Raw genomic sequence first — 15,192 nt, 5'->3', positions numbered from 1 at the left:
ATTACAGGTCTATTTCATTTTGTTCTACATTCTGGCCACGAGACAAAAGATATCGATACGTTTTCACCGGTATATAGCACTCAGCGATTACTTACCACTTTTGAAGCCTTGCTTAAATAAAACAACAAACGATGTTTAGCCTATTTTGGTCTAGCACTTTTCGTGGACGTATAATTCGTCGGTTTGGTTTAGGGTCAGTTTTGGCTATATTCTAACAAAGTTTAAACATTTCCACATAATTATATACCGAAGTGAACTCCGTCCACCAAACATGCGTAGTACAGGAGTAAAATGTACTGGCCTAACACAATAACAGCCCGACGCTATGCTGTGCACGGCCATGAAAACAATATTGAGAAATGAATCTTTTGGCTGGAATCAGAGGGGAGAAACTGGTTGTCACTTAACACGAAGGAAGGGTTTGTGTCCGGTTAGGTCCGGTACTGGTCAGGGTTGCCCGAGGGCCCTTCAGGACTTGTGGGAACAGGACAAGTTTTCTGTTTAAATAAAAAGAAAGCTTTCATAAGGGTCATATGAGATCTGATGTTCTCACGGCGACAAAGATTACGACGTCGAGTAGACTTGAGAGTGGATACCGACGTTTCGGAGGAACATACAATCGCCATCTTCAGCCGTGATCACCTGTATAACTGTTTCTTAAATCAGACGAGTCAGGGTAAAATTTCATAAATCTACGAGCACACTGCAACGCCTATGAGGAGGGGGTTTCAAAACAATAATAGGATAATGTATTAAAATCTGTATTTGTCATGAAAATACATTTCATATGCATTATTAATATATAAAATATTATATGCTGCATAGTAAAACTGCTCATGAACCTAAACCAAATTCTAGAATATTAGGTTTATTTCCATGCCCCACCTACTTCTTAATGGTTTGTTGAAGCTGCTTTTCATTAAAAAAGAAGAAATAACATTTCCTGATGCAAGGAATTATTACTTGTAACCGCTTATGATATCCGCCTTACATTCCACTTTACGTAAACATAATAGTACAGAAAGAATTTAAGAGAAGTAATTAATGAGACAAATCTTTGTTCTTGTTATCATGAAGACCGAGTTACTTTTTAATTTCTTCCCACAAGTCAAACTGTAACTCAACTGCTATACATGGTAATACGGTTAAAATGTAATCTGTATTTAAATTTATAATTTTATGTAGGACACAAACATAAAATTTTATTTCAGCGTAAATAACGATAGAAGCTTCCATAATTCTCCCCTTATTGTTTTTTTTTTTAAATTTACAAACAATGAAATGTCCAGGGTTCCCTCTGTAGGAACTGAATGCCCGTTGGCCATATGATTTTGTAGGATTGTGAAACAAGTTTTAAGGTAAGATGAAAGGACGAAGGGGGTCATACTTGGAGAATTAAACAAATGGAAACAAGTTTCAACTAAAACTGGACTAACTGGACAGAATGTAGTAGGGTCATCACGTAACCCATCCACTTACCCACACCACACGCTTAGCTAACTTGCTCTGTATAGTAAGCGTACATATGTAAGACTTTTCTGTATTGAAAGCTGTCATTTCAAAGTTGTGGTCAGTCAAGAATAGAAGTGCCTCGTTTCGTCTGGAGATTTTTGTGTATATCTTTAGTTACTGGGTCAGACTAAGTCAAGGGACTCACACTAAGGCTTTACATTTAATTTCAAGGTTTGCTGCTTCCAGTGAAAATATGTGCTTCATATAAACTACCAAATATCTGAATCGCGAATGCAAAGACGAATTTAGCGTATTCATGAAAGATATCTGGTATCTATGTGTGCTTATTAGATTACTCTGTCGAAAGGAGCATTGCTTTTCATACGTTACTTGTGCAAAATTCACAAAATAAACACAAAATCGGGATACGTCCGTCTCCGTCCTCACGTATTTAAAAAAAATCAATTATTTTAATCCGTTATAGGTTAGCATCAAAATTTTCATTTTAGTCTGCGTTGGTAAAATATATATATATATATATAACCTCACGAAGCTAATATCAATCTTACAGTTAATCTTTTTTTAGAAAATGTCATCATAAAAAATATATTTAGGCCCACAAGTCTACACACTACAATGTTAAAAATACATTTAAAATATTTTGGATGTGCTGAATATTTATCGTAACGCCGGTCCTACAATGAGAACTTCTTTAGCCCTAATCTAAATCTGCAGTGTGATGTGCTTTGCAACTACTTGTTTGTTAGCAAAAATAAAAATAGGAAAATTCACGGATTCTAAAATCAGATTCGCATCTTCTTAGTAAAGTTAACGTGACTGATCAGACCTATGAATTTTCAAACATTGTCAGCAATGTTTTTTTCCATTGTGATGGAAGACACTTCATAAATAAAAACTGAACAGAATTGGCACTAAACGAAACTAAAAAATCGGGTACCTTTTTAAAGTTTTCTGTATCACTGTGCATATTTCGTTGAATAGTGTAATTCTTCATTTATAATCGCTCTAAGTACTGAAACTCGTGTGTTTTCTTTTTGTCACCGTAAATGACGAGTTCTTCTTCGCCAGCGAAAGGATAAATGGAAAATCTCATGGTGAGTAGAAAGTAACAGAGTAGCCTATAACGTCATATTCATTAAATGTATTAAATGTAACTAATCCACGTAAGTTTTAGGTATTTTATCTCTTTTAGCTTGTATGACTGTTAAACATGGAAGAAATACCTTACGAATATAACAACAGGACTTCGTTAAAACCGTATTACATTAATAGGCTAATTAACACATTCTATGAATTTCTTACTTTTTGTTCGTTTTTTATAGCGAATGCATGAAATGACGGCATGATGGGGAGATTTTCTTTTTTCAGCATGACTCGACTAAAAAACTACCCCTATTCAACAGATATTGATTGTGTTCCATACTGAAATATTTCGAAATTAATTTCATGTCTTAGAATCAGATCAAAGCGACGTTCTTATAAGCCCATGTCCGTAACTTTTATTTAAACATCGACACAGCGTTTTTCAACGACGCTGTCAGTTGCTGTAATTATATTAGTAAAGCAAAAGTCACCATCTGCCAAAAAGTCTCAATATGTTACTTTAAATTTATTTATCACCGCAAAACTTTCATTAAAATGAACTAAATCCATGAAACAGTATGTAAATGATAGAAAATAAGCCAAGTATAAAATTTATTGTGGGCATATCATACCGGGTTACGCCTAGTTACTCGCTTTCTGATGGGTAGTGACGTTTTCGCCATAGTGTATAGTGTCAATTATTCATGAGCGGTGAATTGGAAAGGGTGTGGAAGGAAGCGGTTATTGTGGCTTAATTTAAGATACTATCCGGGCATTTGATTGGAGAAGCGGAGGGAAGCCACAAAAATGTTATTTCCAGGCCGAAATTTGAGCTCAAGACCTCCTAAATTCGAAGCAGCGTTGACCATTCGACGGAGACCTCTATGGTGTTCTGTAGCTAACAAAATACATGTAAAATTATCTATGCAACGTGATACATTTTTAATAGATTTTTTAATAACAGAATTAACCATTTCCGTCTGGTTTAACAGTTCATTTGTGTCTAAAGAAACAAACGTTACCGGTAATTATGGATATCAAATCGCGTTTAAAGATCGAATTTCAATAACAAGAAATGAAGAAGGTGTTTTATTCTAACTTCAGATATAATAAAGTTATGATCAAGAAAGCGTCAAATTCAGAAATAGTATAAAGTTTGGCTGGACGATTGTTCAAGAGAGATGTACACACTAGAAGAATAAATACGTTACTATGACAGAATTGTGGCAATAGCAATCGATAGCAAACTTTAAATTAACAAAGTTTAATTGAATTCATTTTCAATTTTCCTTACATAAAGAAGATGTGGTATCCGGTTTTGAAGACTTCGCTGTTGCTATTTGCCGATATGAAACGTTAATCTCTTCATTTACCGCTTCCGGAAACTTTAAATTACTTGTTAACACAAAGGATTTCGTTCCCGAACATAAACAGAGGATCAAAATTGTATGTTTCTTGAAACCAATTTTCTTCCCCGGGCGTGTACGCCGGGCAGCACTAATACATCAATTACTGACGAACCGGGTTCTCAAGTCAACTAATTACAGTCAACTGTAAACTATCCCTTCCATGAATAAATATTTAATTATTTGCCATTAATTCTTCCCCTTTTGGTAAAGCCATAGCCATCTTTCTTCCACGTCTCATTGCTTCAGGGGAAGAAGAAGAAGAAGAAGAAGACCTTCGAAGCACGAGGTTGTTGGAGGAGGGGGATTCTGTAAAGGAAAGAAATTTCCTCTAAAAGAGAAGTCCAATATAGAAAGGGGTGGAAAGATGCGAAGGGAAAGCAGCTCCGCCCATTTGCGCGACGTCTTTCCTCTCCCCCACTTTCTACACCCTCCCACGTCTGTGCCTGTGTAATTACCCCTAGCAAAATAAGGGTTGGTCCAAATATCTGAAAGTAGTAGCTGACATGGAGACTATCCACGGGTGTCAGGCATGCTTCATTACGCAGTTTGGCGTCTAGATACGACATATTTATGGAACATAAACCCACACAAAAATTATTTTCGTATTTCTCACCATTTGAAATAAAAGGTTCAAATTTTCTTTCAGGTACGGTTACAATATTTTACCAATTTTGGGACAATGTTTTAAATTAACGGTAGTTAACACGTCAAATCATCAATGCGCTTACTTCTTTTCGAATTTGTGGGGAGGTACTGTTCAGAAGTTCAAAAGTCTTTGACGTATTTGGTATGACGTAAAAACTAGTTATACCAAAACAATTAATACATTAATATAATAATGCGTTATGAGAGCCTTATAATTAATTTCAGTACCACAGCTTAGCTGTGAATATATGTATCAAGTCTGGCGTTTTTTATTTACTTCCACAAAATTCCTCGCAATAAAGTTGTGTACGAATAGCTTACGTTAATCCCGTCTTACGCATAACAAAATTGTTCCACTTATTTAAATAGCAAATGAAGCTAATTTCGTGGTGGTCTGGGTTGTAATGCCGGGTAGATTTGCAGGTGGATACTAACGTTTCGAAGGAACAAACTTCCTCTATGTTCAGGGCGGAAAAGTACCAACATCTCCAACCAATCATTCGAAACGACTTACCCAACTTTGTCCGTATCCGTTATATTTTGCACAAACTGTACTTTAGTTTATTTTACTACGGTTTAGTCTGTTACAGACTTTAACTGTTAAGTATCTCATCTCCAAAGACCATATTTTGTTTATGTCTCTTGCTTTAATTATCCGAGCTTTACTTCCAAATTACAAAGCTGGCACAGCTACCTATTTAAAAATTTATAAAATGTATCATTTAGAAATCTTTGTCATGATTTAAAATAAAGCTAAGACTATATTTTAATTTGCGTTCACCTACATACTTCTTTAATTCTATCTAAAACTGTTCTAGAATGTCAAATCTAGACTTGCGCTCTCTTCATTTTGACGAATACACCAACCGACTGGCAGTAATTAAGTCGGTTGAACCAGTATCACGAACCGCTCCTTGTGTCAAGTATACGGCACTATTTTAAGTCCTGTTGGCTAGATTACGAACCTTCTGTAATAGGCTGTCGATTACAAACATCATACAAGCAGACTTTAACATAGCTGGTCACGTCTAAAATTGTATTGGACATTGTCCATCGTCTAAGTTAAAAAGATACGACCTGATCTGAGGCTAGCTCATCCATGGGTCAGAACAGATAGGTTTCCTGTCCTCATCTCCTCCATTTTTTCCTGATGACGAAAGCAGAATCAAGCTTTAGAAACGTCGTAATTTTGTAATCAAACGATAGATTAAGTCCAAAAGACGAATTCTACACTTCGTAACGCATTATTAGAAATCTTCAAACTTATAGCTGATCATATTTAATAATAATTAATAAAGATTTAAAGCTGAGATACAACAACGGATTTTTTATGTCAAAGTTACTGTAAAGCAATCCTGAAACTTTGTAACAGACACTTTTATTGCATTTTGCAGACGAACTAACAGGACACAGAAAATAGACTAGTAAAACAATGGCAGTTGGCAACTGGACATGTGAAGTTGTAGTTAAAATGTTGGAAGTACATTTTGTGAAAATAGGTCTTGTTTCTCGATCCCTCCATCGGAGAATAATTTCACAAAACTTGCTGCTAGGCAAAGCCTTCAAGAACATATTAACCTTCATTTCTTTAAGTGGAAGGAAAAAAGGACGCACTGGGAGTAATCAACATGATTGGCCTACATAAAGATCTGTTTTTATGCTTGTATGCAATGTTTAACAAGCATAATTTTAATTTCCGCTTGGAGAATTTATTTTATTAAATACGTTGTGAGACAGAACAACATTTCATAACTTTCTTTTAATTTCAAAGTGGCAAACTTTATTACGTAAGTGGCCTTGATTAATAAGTTTTGTATGAAAACATTTTAAAAGTGAGCCTTTAGAAAATTCTGCCTCATAACGTGAGAGCGGTTAATTTTTACCGCCAGAAAGATTTCGCATCACTCGAGTGAAAAATACAACCAAAAAGAGAGGAAAAAACTTTTTATTCCGTTTTTAAATATCAAAGTGTGTGGAAAAACAGGGAGAAACTCAGTTGGGAGCAAAATTGGTTTTTAAAAGTTCATTTTTTTGCGGAATGCGAAGTGCAAAACTTTTCGCTTATTTTCAACGGGAATAAAAAGTATTTTTTAAGTAAATATTTGACGGAAGTGATGATTTCTTTCAGATAATACAGAATTATTTTACTGCAAGGGGGGTAGGAATAAAACGGGAGATACACAGCTCAGAGAATGAGGGGTGGCGGGATGTCAGGTGGTGGTGAAGGAAGGGTGGGAGGGGATGATGCTTGCAAAAGCAACATGGCTGTCTTCTTACTTTGCTAGCTCGGCATCTGAGAGATCCGCCCCAGAAAACGTGTGAAAGAGATGGAACTATACAAGCAAATCATTAATGAGTGAGAGAGAGAGAGAGGATGGGAGGCAGGAAAATGCAAAAGTGGCACATTGGGGAATAAGAAATCGATTTGCATTTCCAGTCCATAAAGAGTTATGATAGAAATTTCACCAACACCCGCAATAGCGTGCGTTGTTTATCATTGTTTAAATGACAGCCTGTTAATAATTCTATAAAAAAATATTCTTACAGAAAAATCTTAAGAAGGCTTGTGAAAAATAATTCTTTACCTCGGTCTTCTAATTTTAAATTATCCCCCTTGAAGTTCAAGCATTCTGCTGTACAAACTCAATATTAGATGTGGTAGAGGGTTTAGGGAGGCAGTGGAGAAAAGAGGGTAGACGAGAGAGAAAGAGCGCATGCTCAAATAAACTCTAGAAAACATGAAGCCCTGCCTTGTCGGTTTGCCTGCCTTCTAGGAGAAAACAGCCCGTCTCTTTCCCTCGCCCGGGTGAATGACTTCTTTCTTCGTCTCTCGAGAAACGAGAGCTGCCTTAGTTTTCTGCACCCCCGCCTACCTTTCCGCTCATTCTCCTAGCACAAGTCGCCATTACGGTGGCCTCAGCTTGGGAAGAAAATTCAATACATTCTGTGATAAAAAAAAAGTTAAGAAAGAGAGAGAGAAATTAAATATGAAATGGGTATCAAACAACAGCGCTCATCCGAATTATATTGGTAAAGCAACTTTTCATGCTTCCAGAGAGTTGCCTATACCATACACACTTCAAAAATATTTTATTTTGAAGAATAAAATTTAAACATTTTAAGTCGATACTCAGACGGAATAATCCTTGCCTCAGACTCAAAGGCACAGCCAGAACTGTATTCATTAGCGGTCACGGTTTCAGAAATTCCGTCCCTCCTAGAAAATGTCTTGTATGCTATACGAAATTTTTCATTCTTATAAAATTTAATTACTTCAGAAATAAGTTGATAAAAGTTCTACCACTTATGTACAGAATAAAGTCATTTTTGTGAATCTATTGTACTTAAGAAATGTGACGTTTTGTTTACTGACAACTTACGTCACCTTAGAGGCCTGAGTACAGAAACTTTACACGATTCTGTATAATGTTCTTTCCATAAATGCTTACATTTGGGGGTTATTTGCACAAATTACGTTAAATGAAAAAATACTGGTGAGATCATAACAGTTCAACTCCAAAATTATGCAAAGGATTTTGATTAAATTTGGTGCTGAAGTCTTACGCTAAAATTTAGAGACGAATTTCAATTTCATACCTCACCTTCACATGAAGACAGACTCAAACTATATCAAGTTTAACGATGATGAGCTAATAAAACTATTACAAATGGACAACAATATAAATCAGACTTCTCATGGAGGATGACAATCATTTAAAATGGAAGGAAAAAATTTATTAACTCCGTTAATGTGTTTCTATTTGCAGCGAATTAACACCAGAATTTAATTGCGTAAATCGTTCTACTCTGGTTGGGTTTGAACTTAACCCTTTCTGTGATATAAAACGAAATATCTCATTAGAAACATTGGCCATTTTTGTCTAAATATATTCATAACTAAGTTATTAAATTCGATAAAATACCTCATCTATCGATTGCTCGTAATTTTGAAATAAGAGACGTAAATTCAGTTATACATTACATTAAACATTGTTTATATATTCAAAGCATTCCTTGAAACAAAACTGGTACAGGAATGGTTAAATTTACTTTGAAGTTCTAAAATCTTCAAGTGGCTTTCGAAGAGAAATTTACGTGACAAAATGTAAATTACTAGAAGACAATTCCAAAGTCTCTACAATAAAGTGTTGAAAATTAGAAATCAATAGCTAATAAGTTTCGTCTTCATCTAAAGTTGCACAGGCCCCGAAGTGCCAATTTCAGCATAATAATTATTCTATAGCGGTCCAAATTGAGCCTTCCATCATTATCAGTCTTTGCCGGGGGTGGGGGTGTGGGGGGGGGAAATCAACTGAACCTAATGGTGACGTGGTTCCTATTAAGTTGGTACCTGAAATTGTATCATACTTATTGTCTCAGTACTCAATTATTGCAGTCAGCTTGAGTCAATATCACACTAATTATCTGCGAATTAATAGCCTATCTTATGCTATTACAGAATAATTATGCATAGTGATCGCCCTAATATCACGTAATGTGACAAGCATATAAAATGGATTACTTAGTGTAGCCAGGAACAAGAACTTCAGAAATAATCTTCAGACTGAAAGAAGAAGGGAGGAACTCCAATTTGGACGCTCACATATTTTTAAATGCGTCCTTCACAATTTGTCATTGGCCTATTTCATTTGCTTCTGTTTTCATTTATTCATGACAAATGTTCTGTTGCTTCTGTGTCATCTACAGGCAAAGGTTTACAAAGCATAAGCCTGTAGATTACACAGAATCAATATTTCACGTATTATCAATATAGGCAGTACTAGACACAAATCAGTAATGACCTACGCTTCGGCCGTCTTTACCACGTTCAGAGTCCGGTTGTCCATTCGATAGGCTGAGCAAAATTGGCTTTCAGGAATGAAAACAAATTAAATTACCCATTGTCCACCTGGCGAACCAGATACTACTCATATTATATAACGTCGAATAACAGAATATGAATTGTAAAGTGAGTGAAAGGAAACAGTCGTAGTCGAGTTCAAAGTCAGTCAAATGTCAGTCTTTATCTCTAGTGGCCCCTAAAGCGTTAATTGTTGAGCGTAGATATTATAATTTTTTTTCATATTTATTTTCCGAATAACATAAAAAGTTTTATTCTTCTGGATTACGTCAGTTGGTTTAAGACCCAATTGCACCGTACAAACATTGTTTGTATCCTTACATTGCTATTAATCTATTTGTTGTACAGTTGAACCACAGTAAAATAATGACCATCAAGTAATGTTGAACCAAAATTTATTTCACACAACTAACTAGATAAGAAACTTCTTGCAAGTCGAATCTAATAACTCAATTCTGCTAATACCTTAATTTTTTGCAAGTTATTATCACCACCTATACTCAAAACATATTTCCTTGAAATCCACCTTCATTCCTTTGTTCACGTTCTAAATGGACGGTCTCAATAATTCCCTCATGAAAACCTGTGCTCTGCGAACCTATGTTAACAGTTATAAATAAAGGCATTGACGTAACTTAATAAATATAGTTCTGTATGAGGTACACACCTGCTTGATTGAAATAATACTCACAGTTGAGCCAACATTAGTTACCCAATAGTTAAATCATCTTTCTTTGTCTATTACTCCTTCTCTATTTAGGCAGAAAAATTATAATTCGTTTCTCATAACTTCTAATCCTGTACCGTTCTGTAGTCTACATTTCAACTCACATTTTTAAATATTTGTAAACAAAATAAAGTTTGTTATTAAAGTTAAAATATTTATATAAATATCTAACGCAGAAATCATACATAGTATTTCAATCATAATCAAGGATCTGCATAATATATTAAACCATAATTAAAATTCTAATTAATTAAATTACATTTCAGTACCTTGGAACCTATGCAACTAGAAATATACAACGGACAAGAGGAAAATTAACAAATCGACAACTGTAATCTGCTGCCATCTACCTTCTCTAAACTGCGTTACTAAAAACTGACAAATTGGAAAACTAACATTGATTATTAACATTTTAATTGCTGTAAGATGAAAATATAACTACAGTCCTTATGATTAATTACTTTTAATAGTATGTCTCATTATATAAAGAATACACACAGACACATCTAGGAAAATTACAAATGTGCTCATACTCACCGACGCCCTCAGCGTCTGTCACAAGATGCGGTGACCTTGCTGTCTGAGGAACGACGAAAAACACTTCCATTTACTGTCATCCTGAGTATTTACACATCACTCACAAATTCATCGAACTATAAATGTTTTCACTACAAAAAAAACATATTTGTTTTCCGAAGAATCACAAAATCGTTTAAAACACATCATACCTTGCCTAGAGTCTCCGCCCTTTTGTTACGAGTATCCGAGCAAAATAGACCAGATTTAAAAATATCATAATCTACCGGCACATTTAGCAGAGAATGGGAATATTTCGACGATCTAAGTTCGCATTACGTCGGTGATAAACGTTTAATATACATGACTCTCGTTCCACAAGGGGGTTGATTTCCTGCACCGTGTATAATGAAAACGTGTGAAACTGGAAACGTGTAACCGTCGCCATTCTGTCGTTAAATTTGTACTAGAATTATTTAAAGCTAAGCTTATCATTTGCATCACATTCCCTGATAAGCCTAAAAATGTTTTGAAGCAGATATCCAATAGGCTTTACAACTTCACTACGGATAGGATATTGATTCTCCTCACAATATTATAACAAAACCGCGGATATGCGATAGCACTTGTAGCGAAAGCATGAAAAACAAAAATCACATTCATAATGACTGTGACATGCAGGAACAGTTCGAGTCACGTAGCACTAATGTATGCGGATGAAGTAAACACAGCACAGTAAACATTTACATTGAAACCACAAACTGAATCCTCAGACAAATCGTCCAAGCCTGCACAGTGCATTAATAAACAAAAATCTAGTTAATAAAATCGAATTACCTTCGGATTTATGACACAAAGATTCCTTACGCAAGCCATCTTGCTCTTCATTATCGCGAACGTTCAGCTGACCTTGCCCAAACAGAACAAATGAAACACGACAGTCGCTTCGAGTGCGTTCATGCATGACGTTGCAAGTCGTGGGAAAGTAAACGTCCGGAAAACAGAGTGATTTCTGTTTGGTCTCCTCGTTGTTATTTATAAATTAGGGAAACTTATGACGTATCGAATTCAAATGTCGAAGAGATAGGCTAGAAGGAATGTAAATTAATTCATGCATTCAGGTAATAATGTTTCTGCTAATAAATGCATTAACCTGACTTTAGTTTATACTACTTCCTGAAAAGGAATGCAACCTCACAGCGCGCTGCAGCATAGGTGTTAGTGTGAGTTCTTTGGAATAACTAACTGTTCGGTGTTCATGAAAGTCGATATGAACAGCAAGCCACAGAAGCTCACTACAAAATGTGCTTTTTTTTTATTCACCAAGGACTTTGCTAGGTGTGGTTTTGAACCTGGAGAAACACGTGTCATCCAACGCAAAATACAAATAATGTTTATGATAATATATTTATAACAAATGCGCAGTATCTGTTAGGCTTCTTTTTAAAAAAACACAAAATAAAAACGCAACTATTAAACACGCAGTCTTTGCCAAATACGGAATTGTAATATTTGGATAATGTACAGTAAAAAAAGTAAAGCTGTCCCGCTATACGCCATGTAGGCGTTTGGGGTGAGTGGAGGTATAGCTCCTCTCTTCCTTGACCTCGGCACTAGATGGGGGTGAGTGGTCAGCATCACGCCCCGGCCGGCTTTACCCCCGGGAAAGGACCCCGGTACCCATTGTAGAGGAGGCTGGAGGATAATGTACAGTAGTTGGTATAATTACTTCAAATAACCTTTCTAGGTCTTATTATCAAGCACATAAGACCACTAAATAATAAACTAAGTGGGCAAATACCTTAATCGAATCATTTAAGTCATCTAAATATAGTTCAGACGGATCTACAGAGCAGATAAACAATGTCCAAACATTCATACGTCTAAGTTGGATGTTTTATACTTTTATAAAAAGATGTTCAGAAATATGTTTGAAATTATATGGACGTTTGTGTACAGAAGCAATGAAAAGACAAAAATAAGTTGACAGGAATCAAAATGTGTGACCTTAGCATGACAAAAGTAATGTAGTACGTTACATGAGAAATAGTTAAGGTCCATAGAGGTTACTATCTATTTAGGAAGAGATAGAAATAACATGTAGATGGTACGTCTGAAGAAAGATGGCCGAAGATGGCATTAATTTTAAATTCACTACAAGTTGACGATTTAGAGGAAGACACACAGAGATAACATAAGGAGGTTCCTGAAATTACCACTGGAATGAATTCGTCTGATATGTGACGTTAAGAAGAAAACTTATCGTCCTGAATGCCAAAAATGTAAATAATTGTAATATAATAAAAAGGACGAAATTATAACAAAATTTAAGTATGAGAGACATAAAACATTTGCCACTTGAGACAGGCTGTTTTAATTGCATTTATATCTTGGAGGCAGTCATGTTCCTGAACCAGCCACTGGAATACTAAACAGGTGCTCACTTCTACCTTCCTGGCTGCTAGTTGTACATACATTGAGATAGTACAAGGGAAGGGAAGGGAAGGGCATTACACACGTGAACGACATACCAGAGAATCAGATACAATGATTCTCCTCCGCAGAGCTGCTATAAAGGGCAGGAGTCACCCGAAGATTTCCCAAGCTGTGACTCCCCCAGCACAGACCTCATAGATGAGATATATAGATTCCAGGTTCCCAAATCGTGGGGCGAGACCCACAAGAGTAATATAAGTATATCAATTTATAATACCTTAGTAGTATACCATATTTCCACCGTTAGGGTGGTCAAATCAATGAGAACGAGTTGGGCGGGGCGTATAGCTCGCCCAGTGATGAGAAATGCGTGCAAAATTTTGGCTGAAAAATCGAACGGATGTACCACTCTGAAGATCTAAGTCTAGGTGAGAGGATAATATTAAAATGAATCTTAGAGAAATTGGATTTGGGGCTGTGGGTTCGATTCATTTAGTTCAGGACAGAGACTAGTGAAATTGTCTTTTAGACACGGCAATGAACATTTGGATTCCACAAAATTCGAGGAATTTCTTTTCTAGATGAGTGTAGTATATTAGCGTTTTATAATAGTAAATATGGTATAATTGATATTAATACAAAACAATAGATTACAAAAGCAAGATTTCGGGTTGTCACGGCGACGAGAACAAAGACGGCTATGTTCTGGGAATTTGCGCCGTGATAAATACTGACCGACGTTTGAGAGGAACTTACTGCCTCCATCATCATCAGGGCGCAAACGACTTGATTATTTTAAGGCAAAGCTTCGATAAAGCATTTTATTCATTTTGTGGTAGTTACAGAATTACTTGTTGGAAATTTTGAAAGCGTAATATTATTTATAAATATAGAAATACAAAACGACTGTGGACACATAAATAATAGAATCATATTCGTATGTTCATTTGTAATTCTAAAACCAGCCGATCCGATTGAGACCTTTTACCTTTTGATCAGCCATAATCTATCCAATCTAATCGAGACTAATTGTGGTTTCTTTACACTCATTATATCATCGAATGCCAAATAAACTACGCAGCTGAGAAGACTTTGTTAGATGAATCGAGAAATAAAGTGTTTCGCGAACCACGGTCTGGGAACAAGTTAATGAATTCTGACTTGCACGCCAGTAGCTTGGGCCTTAGCCGATTTAGAATCGGCCCTTCTTAACATGCCTGAGTTGAACCCTTCTCAACATCCACCCTCATTCCTTTACATATCCCATCTATTTTCTCCCCCCCCTCCCACCGGGCCCCTTGTCTATTCAGTTTTCCCATTCAAAATGGCAAACGTTTTCGACAGCATTTCACGTTGACGTACCGCTCTAATGCACTTCGTCACATTTCTAACCTGTTAAAGTCTTTTCTCTTTTTTGTTCTATAAAACTAATTTTTGTAGTACAAAGTTTTAAGTAGATACAATAGCAGGCGCCACAAACGGCGTTAATTGGAAGCAGGCAGGCACACAATGAAGCAACTTTGAAACGAGCCGTTAATTATTAAACTTCATATCGTGCCATTTGGAGACATTTTTTGCTGGGCTCATGTGACATTCGACTGCTTTGACTTCAAGACCGCGGATTCTAAATTAGCTTGAGACATAGAGCTTTGTAGATGACTTTCTTTGTATCGTTCTAAAGATGTCCAGACCCGAACACGCTAATTTGTTTCGACACTTCAGAAGTCTGTGTGCTGATGCAAAACGACTCCCTTTAAACGCCCTCAATCTATGTTCTATGTTTCTATATTCTATAGAACCTATAAATAATCTTCATACACTAGCGAAACATTTTGTATAAAGAGATCATAGTTTTGTCTCGCAACAATATTGTACAATGCTGCAGAAAATTACGAAACAAATTATCCATGTTTGGCCATACCTTAAGAAGACAAACACTGCGAAGCTCTGATACTTCTTCCAAGGACTACTGCAGTAGTTTTAATAAGCGTTTAGAAAATCTCCACGTCAGACAAAAATCAAGAATTGTACCTTACAAACTA

At 36.0% G+C, this 15,192-nt stretch overlaps 1 protein-coding gene and 1 long non-coding RNA gene across 9 annotated transcripts in view; one reads left to right on the top strand and one right to left on the bottom strand.

Annotated features, from left to right (window-relative positions):
* Window positions 1–15,192, bottom strand: part of dati (zinc finger protein datilografo) — a 592,807-nt gene that overhangs the window by 499,128 nt on the left and 78,487 nt on the right. The window contains exon 1 of one of the 6 annotated variants that reach the window (XM_087349107.1): window positions 10,736–11,622. The exons of the other annotated variants lie outside the window; for them this stretch is intronic. The gene's annotated coding sequence lies outside the window, so the exon portion shown is untranslated. Of the gene's footprint in view, window positions 1–10,735; window positions 11,623–15,192 lie in introns of those variants that run through there. 6 annotated transcript variants of the gene reach the window in all.
* LOC110839393 (uncharacterized) overlaps window positions 1–15,192 on the top strand; it is a 79,800-nt gene that overhangs the window by 1,652 nt on the left and 62,956 nt on the right. For 2 of the 3 annotated variants that reach the window (XR_002546460.2, XR_002546461.2), the window contains exon 1: window positions 1,576–2,567. The exons of the other annotated variant lie outside the window; for it this stretch is intronic. This is a non-coding gene — a long non-coding RNA (uncharacterized LOC110839393). Of the gene's footprint in view, window positions 1–1,575; window positions 2,568–15,192 lie in introns of those variants that run through there. 3 annotated transcript variants of the gene reach the window in all.

This window comes from Zootermopsis nevadensis, unplaced genomic scaffold (assembly GCF_977971745.1).
Source record: "Zootermopsis nevadensis isolate Lab colony 2312 unplaced genomic scaffold, Znev_1.0 Znev_ptg000015l, whole genome shotgun sequence".
NCBI lineage: Eukaryota > Metazoa > Arthropoda > Insecta > Blattodea > Termopsidae > Zootermopsis > Zootermopsis nevadensis.
This window is presented reverse-complemented; position numbering and strand designations above follow the sequence as displayed.